Genomic DNA, 25,878 nt, shown 5'->3' with positions numbered 1-25,878 from the left:
CATGCACTTTCCTCATCTTCTCTCACCTTGTCTGTCACTTCTGGTTTTTGAGTGCTGGGCAGAAGTGTTGTATCATGTTATCAGCTGCTATTTTTAACCTGTGCAACTGGCACCAGAGGTAACCTGCGCACTTGCAAGCCATTCTGGGAATGTCCATCTTTCCAATAACCTGCCTCTGAAAGAACGCATACAAAGTCAGGTGCAGAGGTTGCAAGTGGTTTGGAAAAAGATGGTGAATTTTGCATGCCGTTTGCTCTTTATTTTCAGGTAACCATCTAATCTGGCTGAACACCTGAAGTGGGGTAGCAGTATGGTGTTTGCTCTGTCATTATCAGTCACAGGTCAGGCTGTAGCAAAGCTTGTCCCCAGGGAGAGCTGTCCCGGTGAGGGCAGAGCAGAAGTATTTGAATTGAAAATGCTGGTGCTGTGTGAATTTTTATGTGCCTTATGGAAATCGCGGGGAGCTGGAAGAAGCAAAAAACATTTCTTTTTCTGTGACTTCACTGTCGTAATTTACAACGTCACGAAACCTAGTGTATATCTAGATAGCCTTCAACCCAGAAAGCACGGGGGCAGCGCAAAGCTGCGGCGCTGGGGTGATGAAGGGCTCTTACTCATCGTCCCACCCCTCCGCACAATAGAAACGCTTTCTCAGCAGCCGGCATGTGCAAAACCTGAAATCCCTCTGCTGCCCCCGAGCCTGGGAGCTGAAGCAGCATGTGGGGCTTTTTGTTCATGGACAGGCGTTTTGCTCAGTCCCCGCTGCTGGTGAAGTGCAGTTATCTGTGCCTTACAGGCAGAGGGGACCCAAAGAGGGGCTGCCTCCCCACAGCTGGGATCTCTGCTCTGACTGCCCACGGACTGAGCCTGAGCTAATGCCTTCAAGAGGAAACTCTGCGGTGCTTTTCATTATCTATGGTTCGTGCTCAGGCTTAGTTTTTAAACGGATCATTCTGCATAGTGGTGGAATTAGACCCAGTAAGGTTTAAAGTGGATTTGGTTTATGAAAGAATGCAAATCTAGCCATACTGCTTCTGGAGAAGCCTCGTGGAAAGTGGCACCACTTAACAAGGCCCTAAATATTTTGGTTTGTTTGCTTTTTTTTTTTTTTTTTTTGCTTTTTTTTCCTTCCAAATCTGGCATCTATGAATTAATTTTCATATGTTAGGAACTATGCCAGCCAACAGCTGCTGGCTGGTGGCAAAATTCAGGAGCGATGCTTACCTGTGAGGTGAACCCCATGCAGTGAGCTGAGCTGGTGAGGTGGGGAACTGCCCTGTTCTCCATAGGAGCCCAAGGTTCCTAAGTCTTATTCTAAAAGCCTGAATCCCTCCTTCACCCGCAACTTTGGCACGAGGCCCACACCTTTCCTATAGGACTGCCCCGTGGAGAGCCTGTTGCCCCACAGGGGCTGTTTCCAGCATGCTGCAGCAAGCGTATGGGCCAAGTCTGTGCACTATGAAACAGTATCAAAACAATACACGGTATGATTAGAAATGCTCTCTGGAGTTTCTGTTTATGTTCTGAATTAAATTAAGGTTTCTGAAATTTCAAGTCGAGGGGAAAGGGAGTTTACTGACTGAGAGGTGTAGCTCACAAAAGCGCATTACAGAGGCTGGGTAAAAAGGCCCCGAGGAATCTGATGGAGTGGTTATATGGGATATTGAGGAAAACCAGACTGTTTTCCAAATTTTGCCCTTAACTGTACTTTTCTGTCTTCATTAAAGCCGGTGGCAACCTTGCATATACATCTGGGGCCAGTGTTTCGTGCATTAAAAGAGGCAGGCTCGGGGTGTTTATTATTGGTGCGCAGATTTACTCTGTGGGGGATAAATGCAGTTTATTTTCATATGGTGATGTATAAGAATGCTTCAAGGAATTGCAGGCACCAGCAGGGGCTTAAAGCAAAATCTAGAAAAACGCTCACATATTTAAAAAATTAAACTACAAATCATGGCTTTATTTCCAGCTTAACATGATATTTTCATTCCGCAAAATAAAAATAAAAGATTAAAAAAATCAGTTTTCATATGGCACTAACAGATTGGTTTGAGCAGATCTATGCTCACGCTATGAAAGATGTCTCGCGACGAGGCTGTGCGGCGTGAAAGAATACTGATGCTGTCTCTGCAGAGTTTGCTGTGCATTGGCAAGTGGCCTGGCTGAAGCAAGAGGTAAGCAGTGTGATAGCCAGTTCCATGAAGAGGGCACATCGGGCATGCTTTGCACATAGCAGCAGCAGCAGTGAGACTGAGCAAGTAGAAGGGGGGAGAGCTAAGACAATTGGGCAGCTGCTTGCGGAGCTGGAACTAGCATAGGTGTGTGGAAACACTAATTCGCTTGGGGTGAAAATACTGTCAGCTAAAAATTAGAAGGAGATTATTAAAATGCAGAGGAGCAGGGAAGGCCTGAGGATACCTCACATAACTCGCTGATCACATGTGAGTATTCAGTTTGATGTGTTGCAGAAAGCAAACGTTATTTGCCTTCCAGGACTACAAGAGAGTATGTTCAAGAGCAAATAATGCATTCTTAAGTGTACCTACTTAGCATTCCTGTGAGCTGGCATAGCATAAGCTGGTTTGTACTGGGGGTTATAAGAAGGGCCCTCGATTTCTTTCTTGATGTTGGGATCTGCCAGCAGGAACTAGCTGTGGCTGGAAGTCACACTTAAACTCATTGTACATTTGTCCGTCATGCAGCCGGCTTAAAACTGAAATCGCTTTGGCAGTGGTATTTTTTTTTCATTTAATACCATTTTTCAAAGGTTCTGGGAAAGTGCAGGAGGAAATAGCGGAGATTTCTTGTTTCGCGGCTGAAGGAGCAGCCTGCTGATCCATTGCTTTGGTGTTGGGCGTGTTACCAACCTCAAACGGCCCATTCTCAACCCATTAGCACAGCTGTCATGGGTTGATTCTGATTGCTTGCATTGCCTGGCTGGCCTAAGAGGGTAGCTGCACTTCCCTATAATCACATGGCAAAAAAACGAAAGAAAAAAAATCCCAACCAACCAACCAACCAAACAAAAAACACCAAAAAAACCCTAGGAGGTCTTTTATGTGCTTATCAATAGCATTAAGAGATAGGTGTTAAGACCTGAAGGCGTGTTGTTAAGGGTTGTGGCCAGATTGCCAGCAATGATGTGCTTTGCTTTTCAAACTGCCGTCCATTTCAGGTATGTTTGCTGATAATTTTTGCCTGTCTGTGCTCTGGTCATTCCTCTTTGCTTATATGAAAGTATGACCTTTCCTATGAAGGTCATGTTCCCATCTCTATGAGCTTGCAGCTGGTGAAGTTCAGGTGATGAACGAATTCTTTTTGGCAAAGAGTTTGCCTTGTCTGTCATTTCCAGCAGAGTAGTTCCAGCTAAACATGGGTTAACAGAATCTGATTTCGGTACTGCTTATTTTCTCCTGCTTGCTGAACGTTTAAGTTTATTCTAATTTCAGTCATGCTGTGCCGCAGCCCAGTCCCACGGAGTTCTGGTTCACATCCTGCGTTGGTAGCTTGAAGTCAGCCTTGCTTCTCAGAGACTTCCATGAATGCAGGCTGATTGTGCGTTGTTTTTTCCTTCCCTCTTTGATATTGCAAAGTGTTTTATGTGAATGTCAGCAGAGGTATTAGTAAATGAGTGTGACACTGCTGTTTTGTTGTTCTGCAATTATCCTCATGCTTCTGAGAGAGCAACCTGGAAGGAGTTTCTTTATTCTGAACGCTCACTAATGCATGTGCATACATGCATAGTGACAGGTGAGCCATGCTCAGCAATGTGCTTTGTGTTCTCTGTGATCAGCCTGTCCCGCCAGCACTGCTCTCTGAGCTCTGGTCAGTCTGTGGGCTCTGACTGTCTGGAACTCAATAGGGGAAGGGGATAGCATTGCTATCTCCCCTCAGTCCAGCATAATCTCCTCCTGTCTGAGGCAGACCATGCTGCCACCCTGTGCCTCCTTAGCTGAGCTCTCCACCTAGGGTGTGCTCACAGCAGCTCACAAAGTGCATCCACCCCATATCTGCCCTTGCTTGCTGTGTGCTGCGCTGCTGGGTGAGGCTGTGCTGCTGGGGCAAGTCAGAATAACTGCAGTAGCAGAACTTCTTCAAAGAATGTGATTTATTTATTTATTGACTGCAAGATGGACTTTGTTGCTGGGCAGCTTTTGTCCAGCACTTGTAAACTCTTTCAGGTTAGCCTGGTGCTGGGCTCTGTGGTCCACCAGCCATAGTTTCTGCTCTGGATTGTTTCCCAAGCATTTTATGTAGTTGCTGCAAATGTTTCTTATCTGCTGTCATTTTTCTGAGCTCCTTGATCTAATCTTCAAGGCAAGCCCAGGATGTGGCATACCAGCTATATGGAAATCATACAATTGTAGGGGTTGGAAGAGACCTCTAGAGATCATCGAGTCCAACCCCCTGCCAAAGCAGCTCCTAGCCCAGGTTGCACAGGTAGGCATCCAGGTGGGTCTTGAGTATCTCCAGAGAAGGAGACCCTGCAACCTCTCTGTGCAGCTGTGCCAGTGCTCCGTCACTGCACTGTGAAGAAGTTCCCACACACATTTGTGTGGAACTTCCTGTGCAACAGTTTGTGGCCATTTCCTTGTCCTATTGCCACACACTGCTGAGAAGAGTCCGGCCTCGTCCCTTTGCCTCCCGCAACTTAGATTATTTATAGATGTGTATGAGATCCCCTCTGAATCTTCTTTTTTCATGTTTCTATTTTCCAAATGTGATTACTTTCCTACATTAGTAGAGGCCTTACTCACTTGCAGAGCACTTTCTGTGGTTGGAGCCATAGAGATGGGGCTGGGGGACCACACCTTCCAAGGACATTATGGTGATGGAGAATCACCTTGAATTGCTGAGAGCTCTATTACTGTCTGCTGGAAACGATGTTGTGCTGCTTGTGGTGTGGCCCTAAGTTTAGGTCCTGTCTTTCGAGCTTGCTGCAGTGGCAGCAGCAGAAACTTAGTGAATGAACCCAGAGACCCTGACGGGACACAGAACAGCTTCTGGGGTGACTTCGTTCCTTTTCAATTACTGTGTGTGTTTCTATGTATACTGAGGAATGCTCTCTGCAAGAGGTTCAAACTGCTGCTAACATCTATATCCTCTGTATCATGATGCAGCGTTCAGATTAACTCCTTCCACTCGAACCAGATTGCATTCCAAGAGAAAATCTCTTTTCAGGGAATGAGATCAGGCAGCTTGACTGTATCATTTTATATTGTCATTTGTAAGAATCATTTCTTCGCAGCTGGGACCATTCCTCTGGAAGAAGTGAAGGTTATAATTTACTTAGCTCCAGCAGGGCAGTGGATGCTGCATGGCTATACTCACATCTTATTGTTTTCACAGTGGCAAGCAGCACCATCTTCTAAAATTCAGAGCCTAGGGTTTAATATAGCTTTAGAGAAATGGCAGCTTTTGTGAGAAAAGGGCGTAGAAGTGTTAATCTGAGTGTCTTCGTAATTCCCACATGAAGTGAAAATTAGCTTCCTTCCACTTTGCAGGAAAATTTTACTATGTGGACATCTGAAGGAAGGATTGTTTTATTTTTACTTAACATGCTATATTACATTTTACCTGCCTCTTAGCAGCAACTGAAACCAAGTGTAGTTGGCAGAATGAATATGCTGAGCACATTTTGCCTGCTTGTGTAAGGCTATCTCCGAATATTGAGTCAACGCTTGGTCCTGGATGGCCACAGCTGACCACTGGATGGTCATCCTACTCCTGCAGCCTCTCAGGACAGCATTTCTGGTCTCTTATGGTCAAGGCCTGCTCCTGAGCATGTTAGTGGAGAAGCCCCTGGAGTCTTCTTTGGACCTGCACTTTGAGACTTTCTGGGCTTGCTTGCCTGCGGAGAGGGACAGGACCTAATTTCCATGATGCAATGAATTATTTTAACTTGATCTCCCAAGCTGTGTTGCATGCTTCATTCCTTAGGGTGACAGGAAGTATTTTCTCACCAGCAGTGCCTTGGGGCCAGGGAAACATTCCTACCCTTCCTGCAACAGCTGGCGGAGGAGAGCACCTGCCAGGGATCCCGTTGCCTGCTGTGTTGTTATTTCTGCTTCAGTCTGTCAGCTGTTGTAACAGGAGTTGCATTTACTGTCTTCTGGTGCTGTAGGGTGAGATCAAATTGCTTCTTATGGGCTGGAAGACTTTAATGCATTGGTAGATACTGCCATATATAGTGCCTTTTCCACTCGATAGAAAGGCTACCAAAATAGTGCAGGAGCAGAAGGTACACAACCAACTGCTCTCTCCATCTCAGTGTGAAATATGATGGCGCTGGAGATGAGCTCAGCCATGTCCTGTTGGAAAAGTCAGTTAGAAGTCAGGAGAGAAGGGCCCAGGTAGGGAAAATCAGCTGTGTGTGGAGTAGTGTGGCTCTGCCAGTAGCTCCTTGCAGTTCATGAGGCGTTGTTTGATGGGCATGCAGATTGGCTGGGTCTAGGCAGGAGTGAATATTAATTGACTTCCAAAAAATAGATTTTATACAGGTTTATATTCAACAGGCCAATGTGCTTGAAATCTGGTTGCAAATCAGTGGGTTTTTTGGTTTGTTTGGGTTTTTTTTTTTGATACTGCGACTTGGTTTGATCTTTTTTTTCCTTCTTCTCTTTTTGTACTTTGGATGAGATAACTGGAGTCTTGCAAGAGTTCGAAGAAGGCAGATACAGGTAGATGTGAGCATCCCTGATGTTCTCATGTAAAGATACAGGAAATACATATTTTATTTGTATGCATGAACAGGCATAGAGGCAAATTTAGCAAATTACGACATGAACTGAAAAGCTTATTTTTTTGTTCTTCTTTATAATGCTATTTCTAGTTCCAACTCTTTGAAAGAATGGCTGGCTTTTTTTGGCTATACAGCTCTGGAAACTGAGTCCAATATTTACATATACTGCTTGTGCTAGAAGTGGTACAGTCCTATTGCAGAGCAGTTTTCAGTCATCGATAGCAGTGTAGGTTCACAGAGGTTAGATGATGCAAACGTAGATCAGCAGAAGTTGGGTTCCAGTGAGAGTTTAAGTTTTCAGAGCCCTGGAAGGCACTGACAAGTCATCTTAATGTGGAAAACTAACACACAGACCATAAATATGCTGAGTGCAGTGGATTTTGTGGCCATGAGCAAAGCACATCAACTTTTATTTTATTTATTTTTAAGTAGCTGTTTGTCTATTTTTGTGCAGCATTTGGTTGTCACTGCCAGTACAGCTCCCCTTTGTCCCTTTCTCAGCTGTAATAAAACAATCTCTGCTCCTCCACCCCTATCCTCCCACTCTCCTTCATCTGGGGAAACCCAGATTTCACTGTACTGTGTTCAGCAGCTGTAAATAGCGATCTGAAAGTGAAACAGCAGCTTAGGAGGAGATGTGTAGTTCTGCAGCTTGTACAGTATACATGCATGCTCTTTGGAGCATGGTTTTGCCCCACCTATCCGGCTGGCTTCCCCCTCCTGTGGTTTCACAGTCCTTTGGCAATAGTGGAAAATAGTTACACATATCTGAAGTAACCATAAATGATTTCTCCATTTTCTTCCTGTTCTTTCCAGTTGCAATATATTTTCCTATGTAGGTTTTGTGTTTCAACTTTTCCAGGCTTTCAGTCTTGTGAGGTAGACATATTCCTGTTTTTCTAAATTAAGTAAGCTTGACCCATGCCACTGCTGTTAGGCTCTCAAATCAAACCTTGTAATCTCTTCATAAGCTGTCTTCTAGCCAGATCATGAAGTTTGCACTTAGATAAAATCCATAGGCATTTGCCTGAAGAAAAAACTCAGGGTAAGGTTTTTGAAGAGTGAGCTCATTATGTATTTGAGTTCAACCCTTCTCTTTAAGAAAGAGGTCACCAAGTTTTCATTCTTGCCTCGTAGTGTTTCCTTGTTTCTATCGTGAAGGCTTTTATTTTGATTCTGACTGCTCTCTCATATATGACCATGAAGGTCTTTTCTTGGCCCTGCCCTAGGGTACCCAATGTTATATATCTGTGCATCACTTTTATTTTGGAACTAGTGGAAGACAGACCTTTGGCTACAGAAGCAACAGCTCTTGCTCTTCAAAAAATTGAATGAGGAAAGCACCTATATGGAGCTTAACAAAGTGAGGTAAATTGTCTCTTTTATGTCATGATACTCCAAAGAAGTCAGTGGAAGAATCCAGTCATGTGTCAGGGCAGAAACTGGGTCCTGTGTTGCAATGTGTGCTGTGGAGATAAGCCTGTTAGGTGGATGAGCATCCTTCTCTCTCTGTTTTTTTTTGTTTTGTTCCAGTTCTTTTTTTTTTCCTTTTTTTTCTCAAAAGCTGTCAAAGTAGCAGCATAGTTCTGGACCTTTTAAAATACTGTCACTTATGAGCCAAAAGAAAAGAAAACGTGGTGTGTTAAAATAATGAGTAGCTTCAACAGAAGGATGTAATTGTGCTGGGGATTCTGGTGACCTCATAAACCACACGAACAGATTCAGAGTCGCTTTTCACCAAATTCCCAAGGTGGAAGACTCTGTGACTGTGAGATTGAGTATGAAAATGAAGCCAGTCATAACTTCAGTTGCCCCAGCTCGCTTTTCACACATCTTGCTTGTGATTGTTTCGGATCTTTCTCTTCTTCCATCCACTGCTCTAGGAGCTACTTGTGAATGTGCTGTGTTTTGGTATCAGGAGCCAAATCTGAACGGTGTGGGGCTCTGGTTACTGCTCTCTGTTGGCTTTGTGTTTTCTGCTGTGGTGGCTCCTCTTGGCTTCCTCACTAAGTTCTCTGTTCACCCGCCTTGTGCCTCCAGTCAAACCCCTTCCTGTTGCCACATCCCAAGGCAGCCCCTGCCTTCTTTGTGGTCTCCACCATCACCTTGCTTTTCTCCACAGGCTGGGAGCCTATAAACATATCTTTGTGCAAAAATTCAGCACTAGCTAGTGGTGCTCATTACCCAATCTGTGCTCAGTAATGACCTTGTGAAATTAAATGTCTGGTGCAGCAGCCCTTGAGTGCACGTGCTCATGTGTCACAATGCCCATCAATGCCATTAAGTGGCAAGCTTTTGGCACACTGCTATTCACACCTAGAAGGACATAAAACTATTAGAGTGTCCAAAAGAGGGATGCAGAGATGGGGAAGGGTCTGAGGGCAACATGTGTGAGGAGCAGCTGAGCTGGTGAATGGCTTCTTTGCTGCTCCTAGGGAACAAGAGATCCTGGTGTGAGCTGGCACCGTAGTGCTAATCGATAGCTCTGCTTCTGCAGGCTGTCATGTGCCAGAAGTGCGGTTTTATGCTCTTTCTTGCTCAGCCTCTGCTGCTGTCTACAGGTGGACTGTGTTTGTGTGGCAGTGGCTCATGGGACACTATGCATGGGACTTCTCCTGGGGTTGGGCTGGTGGGCTTTTGTGTGGGGCTCCCACCAAGATCAGCAGGATTACCTGGGTGTGGGAATGACAGCAATATTGAACTGACATATACACAGCTTTAGTCTATAAATGGCACCTTAGCAAGCATTGGTCTGCATACAGTCTGCACTTTGCTCCTAGGTTCAAAATTTCTATGTCTGTCTGCAAGGTCTCTTGCTCTATAATTCTAGGTGTGAAGCCTTACTGTAATAGTGCTTTGCTGTCAGGAAAAATCCCAGGTAAGCAGATGCCTGCCACACTCAGATCCAAAAACTGCAGTGCAGGCTGGGGATGAACGTTTTCTACCTTCCATGGGGAGAATTTCATGCTAGCGAATAATAATAAAATGACTGTTAATGGCATTAGTAATAATTAATGATAGTTTGCATTTCTGCTATGCATTTATTCCAAGAATCTCAGAATGCATGTAGTTTCAGGATGGTGTGGAATAAATCCTGATGCAACCAGGGAAGAGTTCAGTCAACAGAGTCCACCTCTGCTGTCACCAAATGAAAGTGTGAGAAGGCTGGAAGGCGGTGCTTGGTGACTGCTCCTCGTTGCTTGTGCAATAAACCATGGGTAATACCTCTCCTACCTGGATGTGCCTGCTTGTCAGATATCCTGTTAAATATATTTGCTTTATTGTATCTCTTGCCAGCATCAGCAGAGATCCGTTATGCTCTCTGCAGAGCAAAGCGTAAACAGGAGGTGACCACAGATGTGGAAAGTTTGTAACCTAAAGACTGACCCCACAGAACAGGCACCTGGTGCCCTAGTGTCCCAGCCTGTGTGCAGTGTGTTCTGCTGCTGCTGCCTGATACGCACTGCTGGTAACAGGCTGCTGGTAGCATGGTGAGAGATACCTGGAGCAAAGTGGGTCTGTCACAGCTCGTTTTGTTTAATGAGCGGAGCCCTGTGGAGACTTAAATTCATTCAGTGGACAGAAGGGCTGAACTTGCTTCTCGATCTATTCCCTGTGCTTATTCTTAGCATTTAGCTGTGCTTTTTATATTACTCGGAAGACTGAAAAGCAAGATCATGTGTGTTTATTAATCTCTGCCTAATAAAGATGACTAGCAGATATGTTCTTTGGCCTTAACAAAAAGGTATAATTAGTGATGAGATTAGACACGACCCAAGAGGAAGCATTTGCTACGGATAAAATTGAGCAATGGCATATAATACAGCCTATGTGAGGCACCACATCCTCCCTGGGGACATCATCTCGAACTGAGCTGTGACCCTTTCTGGCACTTTGGTGCTGCAGAAAATCTGGGACGAATATTAATGATAAAGGGATACACAAAGTGAGCTTCACCTCAGTCAAATTATGCGCTGCCAACCCAAAATTATTTAGCAGAAGTTTAGTTGGCAAACTTAATAATTGATGGTTCTGGCTGATACCACCACATGCAATAGCTGTGTGTGCAGGAGCCCCAGACCTGATTAAAAATTCATGGACTCATTGGATGCAATTTCAGTGCAATTAGTGTATGAAGGCAGAAAGAGCAGTGTCATTTATGGAGCTATACCAAAAGACTTGAGTAGTTCTTCCTTTATGATGTTGTACAGCTTAGTAATTGTTCCACACTGTCTGTATTTAAGTATGCTGTTGTAAGGGGTGGCTTCCCACAGTGTTACCTGCTACAGGAGAAGACAAGAACTCTGAGTGTCACCAGGCTCAGGGGCTGCTTGGAAATAGCTAGCTCAGGACTAGAGAAGACTTGTAGTAAATCTTCCACATGTGCTGAATTTGTATGTGCTGGCAGCACTGAGCACAGTGTGAGGAAGAGGTTAGAGTGGAGAGGACCATCGATCTCATTTATTTTTCCTTTCTTTCCTGTAGAAACTTGTATATTGTGCTCATCCTTAGGCCTTCTGAATGCTGGGTGCAGGAGTTTAAGTATTTGTAGAAGCACTTCAAACAATAAAGGGAAAAATGGTACTTGGATACTCCATAAACAGCTTTGTCAGCATCTGTGTCTGTGTCCTGGCAATATACCAACTGCCTGAGCTGCTTCACTCCTAGCACCATCTTGACAATGTTTGTGTTTCAGCCCCAGCACGGACAGTTCCTCAGATAGAGATGAATTTGACCAGTCTGCACCAGCTGGCATCTGGCTTGTTTGGTTTTGTGATGAAAATCCTCTCTCCTCTGCAGCTTGCTTCGTTCTCTTTTCTCTCTTTTGCCCCTGTATTTTTGTATGGGAACTGTTGAATCACGGCCTGAACCACTGATTCATCACTCAGGCGAGCACTGAGTCAGTTGCGGGAGCACAGGTGAAGGCAATGCACCTGTGTGACTGGAAGGGGTAGAGTCTGGCTCCAGCTCTCCCAGACCTCATTTAAGGGCTGACCACCACTGGGGAAGGTTCTTTTGTTGGAGATCCCTCCCCTGTGGAGTTCTAGGCGAACCTTGACTGTCACTGACAGGTGAACCTTTCCTAATTTACTGGTTGTCTTTATACCATCTGGATAAGCCATACAAAAATATATCATCTATCTTAATTGTTTTGTGTGGGTGCTATTCTTCTGGGGTATTCACCCTACAGTTTTCCTTCTTCCTCTGCACTGGCTGCTTTCTCTTTCCTGCTGGCTGTATGCTGTCAGTCTGATGCCTGCTTGTGAGTCCACGTTTTCTGACATGATTCCAGCTCCTTCAGTGTGTGCACACATATGCTTTGGTAAGCATGTAAAACACATCGCTTTACTAGCTTGTCACCAAACAGCTATTTAATCATGACAGCCATTGGATTACCTAGATTAACTGCAGATGCAGTCCCCTTGGTGCAGTCACCTGAATGAGCAGCTCCCTGCAGCAGCTCCAAGGGGAACACTTGGCTCAGTAGTGCGTGACTAGAAAGGATTTTGAAGGGAGGAGTGGGCTACAAACTGATGCATTATCCATAGCACTTCAGTCCTCACCTGTGGCAAAAGCATCACAGTGCAGGAACATTACAGTCACAGCAGAGTTGAGGTTTGAGCAGACTGATGGAGAGTGGCTCATCTAACACCTGGCTTGAGGAAAAACCAACTTCAGATTTAGGTCACATTGCTCAAGGGCTGACCAGTCAAGGGTGGTAAGCAGAAATAACAAGAAAAAGAACCTGTGTTTCTGCTCAGCAAATACATTTATAATCCGCTTCTTTTGGTTAGTCTGTGTGAATTGTTCATGCTATGAGAATTACTTTTACACTCTTGTTTGTTTTTTGTTTTGTTTTTATTTTTAATCCTGGAGAAGTGCAACCTATGATATATTTATTGGTATGAGTTCATAAAGATGCTTGCCTAGCTGTTTGATCACAGAATCATAGGGGTTGGAACGGACCTCTAGAGATCATCGAGTCCAACCCCTCTGCCAAAGCAGGCTCCCTACACCAGGTCATATCCCTGCCTTGTGCCTGTTTTTAACGTGACAGTATGGAGCTTTGGGGATTTCCCTTCTTGTGTTCCCATGATTCCGTCTCTTGCACTGTGATTTCCCAGGGAGCCCAAGGGAATGCCAAAAGCTTGGTGGGAGTTAGATGCTGAGGGCTGCCTGGATGCTTATTTTCACCCGTGTGTGCTAGTGTTACCTGCTGGTTGGCTTCAGCTGCCTGTCTGCCCTTCCAAAAACCCAGAGCCACTGGTTTCTGTGTACAGGAACCTGGGAATTGAGGGCAGCTCAGTGCCTCCCTTAATGCCTTCTGGTCTTCTTGAGCGTGCAAGCTCTCTTCTTTGGCTTCAGTAGTTTGGGGATAACACAGGTGTCTGCTTCTTGGAGGCAATGGGAAACACTTTGGAGATGGGCACATGGATGCAGGTGGCATTGCAGTGTGGCAGTTGGGATTTACTTAGCAGGTCAGGTAGGGCAGCTTGAGACGTCCCTGGCTGAAACTACGGCCCCTGAAAATTTTGTAGTGTGCAAAGGACAGCCTGTGCTGCCTCAAAATAAGCATGTGCCCCAGTTTCCACACCTGCTGCCAACACTGCAGACACAGATGCGAATGCAGCTCAAAAGCAAGTGCATCCTTTCAGATGGAATTTTTGCTTTTCAAGGCATGTGTTAGAGTTTCTAGTGGAGTTAGAGGCGTCTGTGACCAGAAAAGGTTTCCAGAGGGAGGCTAATTTATTTTAAATTATAGGACAGAGCTCCTCATGTGAGATTGCTCAGCAGAACTCTTTCTACATCAGTCACTTCTCTGCCTGTAATGGCTTTCTGCTGGCACTGGGAACACGTTCAGAGGTAGATGTACTCCATAGGAGAACGGGCATTCCATCTTGTTTGCAGAGCCCAGGAAAAGGGCCCACACAGTTAAACACACACTTCTTAAATCACCTGTCACTCATGCAGTACCCCAGAAAGCCAGGCAGCTCCACGTGGATGATGCACTGGAGGAAGTCCATGCAAATAGCTCATTTCACCCCGGGCACCGTGGTATTATTGACCTTTAGAAAACACTTGGTGCCTCTCATCACCAAAGGTGTTACTCTCAGCTGGAAAACAACCTTTTAAAGTAGGTAGCTCTTCATAATGTGCTGTACAGAGGCAGCACCTGGGCACTAAGCAGCCCTGAGTATTGCCTGGGAAACCAGCAGCTGGGCAGTGCTGGAAATTAATGAGTCTGTGTGATTGCCTGCCAGGCTCATCCCCGTTTTCCGCTTTACCGCTGAGAGGGTGGAGGACAGGTTTGCTTTCTCAGAATGACTGCTTGCCCTGTTTGGGTGTTAACCGTCAAAATTCTGTGACACAATTTCAGTGAGTGGCTGGTGATATGGTGAGAGCAGCTCAAAGAAGACTGGAGCACAGAGAAGGGAAATGAGAAGGCAAACTAAAGGAAGAAGAAAAATAGAAGAGGGAATTATGGTTCAAGAGCAGATGTGCTCATTTATGTATAAATCCATGTGGAAGGATGCTAGCTGCTACTTACGTGTTATCTCTGTAAGGTGCATCGCAAGTAAGTAGGTAGAAGGAAAAACACAGCCCGATGAGAGGGGGGAGAAAGGCCAGAAAAATGAGGGATCTTGAAAATATGTGCTAAGGTTCTTGCAGCTCATTGGAAAGTACCTTTTTTATTATTTATTTATAATAATAATCTTTTGTCACCTTTTAAAATCAGACAGTATTTTCTTATTGCATAGGTATTTTGTATTCATTCAAAAATAAGAACTTAAAACCATTCTTATAAAAGTTTTGTTTGGAGCTTACAGCTGTCATTCATTTATTTATATTTTTTGTTATTTTCCTGTGTGAACAGGTTTCCCATACTTTATTTTTCCGTGTCTTTACTTCTGGAGGATCTGTTCTTTTCTAGAAATTAGCTATTGCACATCTGGTTGTCAGTAGCACTTGTGTCTCGTTGGGTTCTTTGCCAACACAGGAATTTTCCTTGGGTTGTAACCTAATAAAATCAACGTCAGTTCTGTACGTGAGGCTACTGACCTTGAATACTCCGTTGTTCTTCCTTGCAAGCAGTCCTTCAGGATATTCTTACAGTGTATTCAGAAAGGTCCTTCATCAAAGAGAAATCATGTTATCTTCAGTAATAAGCTTTTTGTGGAGTTGAATGGGGGGAGACTCTTGAAAGTAAGGAGAACTGGGTATAAAGTGTTTGCTTCTTTCTTTATGTGAAGGTTGTGTAAGTACTGAAATACACTGCTTAGAGAGGTAGGCAGGGAATTAGCCAATGAAATGTTTTACCAAGTGTTTTGCTGTTATTTGGAAAGTTGAACTTTTCTTCACAACATTGGTATGTGCTAGTACGTGGTATGTAAGGAGAAACATCTCTGGTTAAAAATGGCCTGAGAATTTTCCAGAACACTATTATAAAAATTAATTATTGCAAGCCAGATATTCTTCATGGAAGGCAGTTAGTAACAGAATAAAGTATGTATGTAGGGAATAGATTATTGCCTTTAAGGCAAAGATACATTCATATTAAGTTTTGCATAAATAAAAATAGATACATAATCAACTCCTGCATATTCAGCAGCTCTGAAAGAGAAATGGTTTCATATCTTCCATCAGTTTTCAACAATGGAAGTATGCAAATTACTTTCTCATGAAAATTTTAAGTCAAACGTTTGCAACCTTATTAATCTGATTACTCAAAACAACTTTTCTCAAACAGTTAAGCCAAATTTAATAGTTAATAGTTGAATGTTTGTCTTCCAAAACAAAACAAAAAGAAGCACAATGTTTCAATGGAATGTATTGATTAATTGGAACCAGGGGAACTGTTTGATTAGTAGTGTAACTTTTAATATAGCAGTATTTTAAAATAATAGGGTAGGCAGCATTTAAATCCTTTATTATTTCCAGAATATCGGCCGATAATTTCAACGTAAAAAGAAAAATAGGAATTCTTCATTCACAAAGCATGGTGATACTGTCACGTAAGTGAACTGGGGTTACTGTGGATTTCAAATAGGAATGTTAGATGCATAAAAAAACCTGCTGCTAGCTTTGTTTTATCCCAAACCATAGGGTGTTTTTGATTATCTAGTTATTCCTGGCCTCTCAAGGGAGAGTTTGGCAGCTTGGAGTAAGAAGCAATAGCAAGACAAATAGAGGAGATTAACAGTGCTCTGTTTCGCATCAGCTCAGATGGTGTTTGGGACAGAAGCAGTATGATTTAAAAGGTGACCACAAAGTCCATCTTTGACTGTGGATTTCAAACTTTTGTTCCCTTTTTTTTTGGCAAAGAAAAGCAGCACACAAAGCATGCTGCTGTTGGCATATAACCTGCACTTTTTTTCTCTTTCAGTGCTGTGTGGTGGTGATGGTCAGAGGTGAATTTTGCATTGGGTTTGGATATTAAGCAAGTGGCAAGTCCAGAAGCGGCCTTGAAACAAGCCCAGACCTCCAAGCCCAGTTTCCAAGGGGGCATTTTTATTCAAATCTGTGGCTTTGATAGACCTGAAGTTTACTGAGATCTGGGTGCTGATGCTATACTTCATCATGAATAGAATCATAGAATGGTTTGGGTTGGAAGATCACCTAGTTCCAACCCCACTGCTATAGGCAGGGACACCTCCCTCTAGACCAGGTCGCTCAAAGCCCCATCCAGCCTGGCCTTTCAAGGAATTCCCTTTCCAGGAAGGGAGCATTCACAACATCTCTGGGCAACCTGTTCCAGTGTATCACCACCCTCACAGTAAGAAATCTTTTCCTGATACCTAGTCTAAATGCTACTGCTAGCTTCTGTGATTTTACTGCTCATATTTCAGGGATTATTTCCTTATTCGTTTTTAAAGCCCCGTCCACTGCAAGAAGACTCAGAAGAATTGCTACGTTCATTTAGCCTTCTTCCTTCCCTCCAAATCCACACCTACCACACATGTCAGTTTCTGCATGCTGTGGTTGCACAAAGAGGCTTGAAAATATGCAGCGTGTATACTCCAGAGGCTCAGCAGCTTGACAGCAAATAAAAAGAATTATGGTTTGAAAACATATACATCGAGCTTTTTAAGAGTCATGTTAGGGGGAAGAGGGCAGCAGACAGATGAATTTCAAATATTTGTGGTTGACTGGTCAGAGCACCTTACCCCCACGTACTGCTTATTTGTGACACAGGAACTCTGTCTAGACAGGCGAGTGCAGCACATTTGGAAAGGTGTTAGATAACTTATTAACGTGAACTTTAGAGTTTGCAGTAAATGGAGTTTAAGTGTTTTTCTGTTTAAATAATTAGCCTTAACATTGCCACTCTTGCCCCTAAAACATAAGCTTCCTCAAGGATTAACTGGTCCAAGACCTATTGGAACATCATGTAGTTTACCCAAGTGGGTCTTACAGATTGTTGAGAAAATATACTACGGGAAATGGCTATGACTGCTGAGTGGGTTTTGGGTTGTTAGTCTTAGGTTGGTGAGGCCATCGAGACATGGCTGGCTTCAGCAGATCCAGGGCTAGAGCTATGTAGAAGCTTCCTTTGACCACAGCACCTGGAGTCACGGTTCCCCACCAACCCCCACATTCACTACTGCTAAATCCATGCTTATGAAGACAACTGACAGAAGGATTTATGTACTACTTAAATTATATTGGAAATGCCAAAACATAGCTTAATGTTCTTGGTGTCCATGGGTGCATTTGTCATGGACTACTTTTTTCTCCTAAATTCTTACAAAGTAAGAAGCAGCAGTACCTAGTAAACAGAGATATAAAATACATCAATTACCTGAAGACTAACTACTAACAACCTACAAACTGGAGTTTGTGAATACAAGAATTGTACCAGATGTCAGAGTACCATGCAGCCCTGTAATTAAGTGCTTTTACCTGGAGCTTGTCCTTACTTAAAAACAAACAAAACTCGGTGGTAAAAATGTCAAGAGATGAGTCTGCCAAAAGAAGTAAGCATTTTCTACCTGTCATGAGCACTAAAAATATAGAAAGTTGCAGAACAAATGTGTTTTGGGCAAGGTTCTGTAGAAAAATGTGGTTCAAACACAGCGTTAATTTAAGGGGAAGATTTGATAAGATTTAGAAAATTGAAAGGACTGCTTCTTGAGATCAGTTGACTGGAAGCAGATGCAGTGACGTTGTTTTGGGATAGGTGGGTAAATGCAGTTTTCTGGGTAAGACTATACACAGTATCCATTGGTAGGGTCTTGTCTGGGTGGGTAGGGAGGTCATTGGCATGGAGCAGGGCTCCTAGGCTTGGTTCTTCAGGGTTTTGCATCATACTGAGGTCCTCCAGAGCCACGCTGCAGTGATGGGTCTGTGTGATACTTGTATCCAGCACCTGCTGCTGGAGAATGTGGACCTTGCTGAGATGCTTCCTGCTTTATTGCCATTTTGGGGGTGCACAGAGTGTGTAGTTTTCTCTTTGCATTGTGGTTACCGAGAAAAGGCTTAGGCCTTTCTGTCATGTTGGATGGCTGTTTGATTCCCATCCTGCTGTGGCCTTCTTTTATCAGTGCTACAGCAAGTCTGCTTTAACTTCAGATTTTCCCAGATGTGACCCTTTTTTCTGGATTCATTCAGGGTGTGAGATCTGGAAATGCAGCTTGTGCTCCTGGGCATATCCTGACGCTTGGAGACATCTCTGCTGCAAGCTGAGACCATCTCAGCACAGCACATAAGAGAAGTTACATCAGAGGTATACAGCATACTGTGCGCATGTCGTGTACTGTTTGCTTGTAGATGGTGGATGTGCAGCTCGTTGGTTTTGTTTGAAATGAAGTCTGATACGGAATGATTGAACAAATGGCTCAAAGCTTGCCGAGGAAGAGTGAGCACACATGCAGTGTAATTCAGGCAGGAAGGAGTATTTAAATATACCGAATATCAGGATGTAGTATGTGTGGAGTAAGCATCCCAGAGAAAGAGTCAAGTGGGTTGTGTGGGTATTTTCATGGGGCAGTGCTCAGAGAGGGCACAGGCCAGGCTGAGGTTTGAACCTGCCACTCCAGCTGTGAGATCTGTTAAGAATATCCAGGTGTTTGGGTATTTTTAGAGCACTTCTTGATACTAGGTACTTCTCACAAAAAAAACCCCACCACCTTGTACTTCAAAGAGATATATCGTGCTCTTTGAAAGCCAAGTCTCTCTAAGTTCCCTCGAGCTGGCACCCAAAGTCACTTGTTAGTGAGTCCTTTGGCCAACTGCAGCAGGGACTTCAGGAACCTGCCAGGGAAGTTCACTGTGTTTTGGTTGCTGCCATTACTGCTGTACTTAGTTTGGGGTACCACTGTCAGTCTAAATTGAGTAGTCAAAGTGGATCAACAGCAACAAGAAGAGATTTGGAAGCAGAAGGCTTGTCACAGAAAAGGCTTAGGATCAGCCCTGTGCGGAAAGGAGTCAGAGAGGCCCAATATCTATAAATACATACAGAGCAGTTTCAAAGCGGGCAGGGATCAATTCTCTGCAGGCAGTTGGAACGTAAATAGGGATGAATTTAGACTGCAGCAGAGAGAAAAAACAGCAGAATAGATGGGAGGAGAATGAAGACCGCTTCCATAAGGGCCTTGGGATCTGTGCTGTAGATGTGGGTGGCTGGGCCTGATGGGTCTGCTCCCCTGCAGGTGGCTCAGGCAGCCCTGAAGGCAATGGCAGAACTCACCCCAGCGACACCCAGTGCTCTGCTGAGCACCCTGCTGCTGGTGAGGGCTAAAAATTGAGGAGTGGATACTGTGGGAGGACAAAGAGAGCTACGGGGAACTATTTTCCAGGCCTCAGTATTGAGAAAGTGTTTGAGCACATACTTGCTTTGAGGCATGATGGTTTCAGCAGCACGTTAGGTGTACTTTCCTGAGTCATGGCCTCGCAGAAGTGGAACTCTTCAACTTGTGCAAGTCTAGATCATCTCAAAGTGAATTTTTAAATGGTTATATTAGCCCAGAGCATTGAAGAAAGCATTTCCAGTGGTCACTAAAGCTATAATACAAGCTGTTAGTTCCAGCTCAGAGGCTGAATCTTTGCAGTCCCTCAAAGCTGGACTGACCTATGAGTCAGTGGAGGAACAGGGCTTGTTTGTAATGGGGTGAAAGTTATTCCTGATGCCTCTGGAATAAATCCTTGGAGTACTGTGAGTGTAAATAAAGAGTTACCAGGATGTTGATTTGGTCAGTGGTGAGCATAATGCTGGTGATAGAAAAAAAAATTAATGGTTCCATTTATACCATTTCAGACTTTTTGCCTGGCTCCAACAGACATACCATCATTTAAAAGAGGTCTCTATGGGTTTGAGAGCAGAGGTGGGAGCCGTGCTCAGCACAAACAGGGACAAGTTTTATTTTTATTTTTTGGTGTTATTTTTTGGAAGCACAGCCTACTTCTAGAAATCAGTGTTACTTCCTCAGAAACCTGGCCATCACTCCTCCTACAGAGCACTTTCCTCTTCATTGGGAAAACACGGACACCTTTAATGCTACCAAACTAAAGTTGCTTCAGACTCAGTGAGGCAGGCATTGGCTTCTCTTAGGGCAGTCAGGTTTTTGGTTTGAGCAGACATCAGGTTTGAAAAGCTTTTAGCTAACATACTGAACACAGATTTGCTTGTTGGTGTAGACTTGCTATTTTGTTGGTACCCACCAGTCTGAAAGCAAACTTTACTGGTGGAGAAGTTATGTTTACTGTGCTGTGGGGTAAATTTCGAGCTCTCTGAGAGTGAAGAGCTTGTCTTCAGGTGCCCTTGCCTTCTGAAAATGGATGCATGGCCATGTATGTTTGCTCAGAAGGTATCCCTCTGTGTGCTGCTCCTTCTGGGAGGAGAACATAGAAATGTCTGAGAGTTGGTGGTCATCCAACTTCAGCAAACACATGAGAGCTTCATGTCAGAAACCATATAGGTTGGTGTGTTTATTAGTATTGACTCACCACATTCGCAGCCACACTAGTCATTTTTACCTGTGGTAATTACCATCTATATCACCTTTCTATTCATTTCATTGTAGGCTACAAGGAACTGAACTCAATTACATGCATTGCACGCAATGCAAACACACTTGTAGGAGGCCCAGTCTGTAGTCTTCAGCATTTCTCATCCGAATGCAGTTATTCTGGTTGTCACATTTCAAGCCTTTCTACAAGTATTAACCCTCTCCTGCCATCTTTTTGTTCCTTCTCTGCAGATCCTTTAAATTCCAGTCAGCTGCTTTGTCTGTGTAGGAGATTTCATGGTCTTATGATTCTGCTTTGATTTAATTTTGATGCAGTCCAGCTTCAGCAGAACAGGACATGGGTAGGCATGAAGCCTCTGTTGCATTGAGCCCAGCAGTGGGGTTTAGAAGAGGGGCATGGACCTAGCCAGGACAGATGAGGGAGCTTGTGAAAGAGCCCGATGCCACCAGCCCAGTACTTTCTGCAGAGATGAAATCATCCCTGGGTTCCAGGGGAACCTGTTTCCCATCAGTTGGCTGAGAAGATGGTAAGGAATGTGGCATGCAGCAAGCTACTCCTGCCCTACTTGTCCTTCAAGCTTCTGACAGTCTGCAGCTCATATGCAGCGTCCCTGTGAAATAAAGAGAATCTGGGTGCTCTGCAAGGAGGCCTAGGACTGAATTACAATCCTTAAGGGTCTGAACTGTTCAAATTTAGCAAAACACTTAAGCATGTGACTTTGTCCCACTGACTTTGGTATGAATTCGTTACGCACATGGACGCTCAGGAAGACTCAGGCGTACCCTTTGTGAATACATAGGAGATGCAGTTGTAGCCTAGAGGCACTGGAGCTCAGATAAATTTCCGTTTTAGCATCCACACTGTTTTCATTCCTTTTCTTCTGTATCTGTTTTCTTTGGCACTAGAAATTCACAAAACTTCATTATCTTAGGAACAAAAACAAAACAACCATTTCTTTTTATTCATGAAGTGATGCCTGTTTTGAAATCTCATCAGGAGGGGAGGGGGAAGAAAACACATCCGATTCTTTATTTGTGTGCTGGGTTGTTTATCTCCACTCGGTGCTGTGGGTAGAAATCCTGCAAAAGGCACTGCAAGGCAAAAAGCGTTTCGGGAGACTGCCTTATTTAGAAATGTGATTCAGCGGGGTCCTAGAGCAGAAGCTTTAGTGCATTGTGGAATTAGGAGCTAAAATCAGACAGAAGGAGAAAAACAGCAGAGCCTCAGATGTAAAGCGAGTTATTTGTGATTAAATAACTATTAAGAAGGAGCTATTAAAAGCAGCTTTCTTAGTGGATTTGTGTCACCCAACCACAAGAATCCCGAATCCCCAGCTGAGCTTCCAGTGCCCCGTCTGTCCCCACATCCCTAGACTCCTTCCAGCCCCTTCCCACCCTCCCTCGCTGCGGTGTGCCCGCTGAACCCTGCTCATCATTTTTCATTCATGGCACGAGACTCCACATTTTGAGATCCTTGCTCCCTCTGTCAGGTAGATGTGAGACGTTGCTAGTGGATGTAAAGGTGGTCAGAGAGGGCTCAGGATGCTGCAGACTGAGTGAGCCTCCCTGCCCTGAGGGGAAGGGAAGGATGCCTGGGAGGCTACTCCTTGGATGGAAAGGCAGTGATGTAGCTAACAGCCAGCTATAATCCTGTTACATTTGCTGCCGAGAAAATGGAAAATAATAATAAAAAAAACACCAACTTCAGAGCTTTCTGTCCTGTATTGCAAAGTATAATACAGACTTAGAGACGGTGAAATTTTGTGTGTGGAAAGTACATCTGAGAACGGGAGATTTGGCTTATCGGTGCTGATTATTTTTCATTTTCACTTCTCCTGAAATTACGTATAATAACTTTTTTAATTACCTTTTCAACATTGTTCGTTTTCATAATGGTTTTACTTTTTGAGGCCATTCTGTGTTTTCCACTTAAAAATTAATCTTTTCCTTATGTTTCCTCTCTTCCCTCACGCCTGTTAGGTGCTGTCGAGTCAAGTATCAAAGCAGATAATTTTTTCCTTTTTTTTTTTTAGGGATTATATAATTTTATGTCAGATACTCAGTTATGCATATGAAAATAGAGCTAAACAAATTTCATGCTTCAGGTTATAGCTGCTTCTCTGGAGATCTGGAGAGATGGTTTGCCGCATTGCACAGCTGCAAAGCAGTGGTCCCATGGTGGCCAGCTCGCTCTGCAGGTGGGGGTCCCCAGCACCTGGCAACATTGGTCAGGGTTTTGCAGTGTTGAAGGCTGTGGCTTTCACCTTCTGCTGGAGCATGAGGACTTGCTCATTGCTGGAGGCAGGAATAGTGAACTTCCTAACTCGCTGAGCTTTGCATTCAAGTGAAGCATATGCTTCTGCGTATCTGATGCAGTCCTTCCCTCTTTTACAATGGGATTCCCATCTCTGCTTCTCTAGGAGTCTATGAAAGATGCAACGCAGGTAGCAGCTCCATAAATCAAGATGCTTGACTGACTTGTACTTTGGGACTTAAATTGGCTCTTCGTGAGGCTGCCAAACTGTAAATCACCATGCTGAGATTTCCCAAGAAGGTCAGCAAAAGCAATGTGTTTGTTTATTCTAATTTTGGAGCAGGAGGGAGTTTCAGCCAGAATAGTTCAGATGTTTTTGAAAGCGGTGTTAGGGGGAAATACGCTGTGTAGGCTAGGTAAGATATTTTGGGAGCAGAGGGTTGCGGTCTGGCAGAGAAGCTGCTCTGTGCCAGGCGTGTTATCGTGAGGACCTGCACATTTAGGAGAAGTGCAGAGCAGTGGAAGATGACATGCCCAGAAGAAGGCAGTTGGTTGCTGTCTTCTCCCCACATCAGCACAAAATTGTTTGAGTCGGAAGGGTCCTTTTAAGGCCATCTAGTTCACCTCCTCTGCAGTGAACAGGGACACCTACAGAAAGAGCAGGGTGTTCGGAGCCCTTCCAGCCTGACCCTGAATATCCCCAAGGATGAAGCATCTCCTTTGCTGTAGCGTGGCCATCTCCATCAGAGCAGCCCTTGCTGCCACAATGCTATGCCCAGTGTTGGTTGTGGGTGACACAGTGACAGCAGAGCTGCCCTGACAGGAGGAGCACCCTGCTGCATTGCACTCCTTTTCCCTCAGCTCCAGCCTCTGGAGTTTTAGTAGGTGAATAAAGTAACACCCAGGGGATTTTGCATGCATTTTTGAGGCAATTTAGTCCATATTTAGGTAATCTAGGGAGTTGTTCTTGATATCTACTGCCTCTTCATGTAGCATCATGTCTCAGTGTCCTTTCTCAGTTCAAATTTTAATGGGCTCAGGTGTGTAGGGTGCCCTCCAGCCACTGCAAGCACAGCCCGAGCAGCAAGCCTCACCCTTGCCAGGGCTTGCAGCTGCAGTCATACCCACTGACAGACTGTGGTGTCTTTTTGCAGCCTTGTCTTTTAACATCTCCTGTGTGTGCCTGTGAGTCTGCTCAACACCTGTCCTATATTTTCTTTTTTATTTTTTTAAGTCATGATTTGTCAGGATTCATATGCTACCCTCCAGACTGCAGCCTTATTTGAGATTGGGGGCAGGCTGGTTCTCGGCGTCACTGCTTATTCCCAGTGCATCTACCTGAGCAAAGATGGTGCTGGGGAGAGGGGAGGGTGGGAGAAGGGTGGGCAGGGGCTGAAACAAGACAAAGGGTGCACAGGGAGGAAGAGAAAGGCAAGAAGGTAGCACAGAGTAAACCAGAAAGCAGTGTGACGCTGATAGATCTTGCGGTGGTGAAACCAGGCTGAGTGCTGCACAGAATGTGTCTGAATGGTTTAAGTCTTGGAGAATTGTTTTGATGGAGGTTTGCATCCTGTTACTGGAACAGAGAGTGGAGTCTGATCAGCAAATTACACAGCCCCCTGTCAGGGCCCTGCCTCTTCCAGCTCCCGCAGATCCCATCACCGCAGCGGCTTTGCTGGATTAATTTTCTCCCTTCAAGAGAGTTTATGATAGGTGTCTGCTGCTATTTCATGCTCCTTTTCTCTTGTGCTTTAGGTTTTTTTTTTTTATTGTGCAGTTTTCCAATAACTGAGCAATAGTTTACTTTTGCTCCACAGTAAATTTAATTTTCAGTGTACTGGCCTACTTACATAAGTGATCTGAATCCCTATGGATCTCTCTTGTGGTTGCTTTGTATTTACTACTCCCTTCAGTTTCATGTCATCAGCAATTTAGCAATTTTACAGCTGGTTTCTCCAAGTAATTTATAGACACTACCAACGGGGAGAAGTAGATACTGAAAATCTGCTGCATAGATCCCACTGACTCTTGATGAACTGCTTTTGCAGGCACAAGAATAAATGACAAAGGGATGACGGCAAATATTCATGTTTCAGGTGGGCATTGTGTGGACGCTGATGACTGGGATGTAGCCCAGCCATCAATTTTGATGGCAGCATTAGGGTGTGTGGGATCAGTGCTTCTGAATGTTTCCAGTTGGAGGCCTGTGTTGATGTATAAGCTCTTGCAGCTACACTAACAGCAGACACTGCTGTCAGCATCACCTTGAAGGGTGCTGGTAGTGAAGAGACTAGTTTAATTTCTTCCCTTGGGAGACACAGGTATTTCTTCTGCTGCTTCTTGGGAAGGAGTGCTTGGGGCAAGGATGCTAAATCTCTGTGATGCTATCCACAGAGTGGGGCAAAAAAAAAAAAAAAAAAAAGATCCTGAGAAGAACCACTTAAGCTCAGAGTGTAAAGCGGAGTGGAGGAAATTCTGTGTAGAACCATCCCTTCAGGGCTCACTGCACCCTAAGATTTTTTCATGGAAGAAAGATCATCAAATCCAACTGTCAGCCCATCACCACCAAGCCACTGACCACATCCCTCAGCGCCACATCCACTCAGCTCTGGAGCACCTCCAGGGACAGAGACTCCACCACCTCTCTGGGCAGCCTGTGCCACTGCAGCACCAATCTTCCTCAGAATTTTTTCCTAATACCCAACCTGAACCTCCCCTGGCACACCTTAAGGCCATCACCTAGAAGGCTGCTGTTGTGCAGAGCTGGCCTGTTACAGGTAATATAATATAGAGACTTGGGACCAAGGCTGCTTGTAGCTTCATGTGCTTGGTGGTAGCTGAAGACATGGCACAGGGGCTCTCTCTACAGCTTACCTTGCCCAGAAGCCCAGGGTACCCATCTGTCTGTCATCTGC

The 25,878-nt window shown here is 44.4% G+C and overlaps 1 protein-coding gene across 2 annotated transcripts in view; it reads left to right on the top strand.

Moving 5' to 3' along the window:
* ABTB3 (ankyrin repeat and BTB domain containing 3) overlaps positions 1-25,878 on the top strand; it is a 166,078-nt gene that overhangs the window by 25,317 nt on the left and 114,883 nt on the right. The gene's annotated exons all lie outside the window — the stretch shown is intronic.

Source organism: Cyrtonyx montezumae, unplaced genomic scaffold (assembly GCF_038088225.1).
Source record: "Cyrtonyx montezumae isolate F1298 unplaced genomic scaffold, pur_monq_1.0 scaffold_3, whole genome shotgun sequence".
In the NCBI taxonomy this organism is placed as follows: domain Eukaryota; kingdom Metazoa; phylum Chordata; class Aves; order Galliformes; family Odontophoridae; genus Cyrtonyx; species Cyrtonyx montezumae.
The sequence above is the reverse complement of the archived record's forward strand: the minus strand, read 5'-3'. Positions and strand labels throughout refer to the sequence as shown.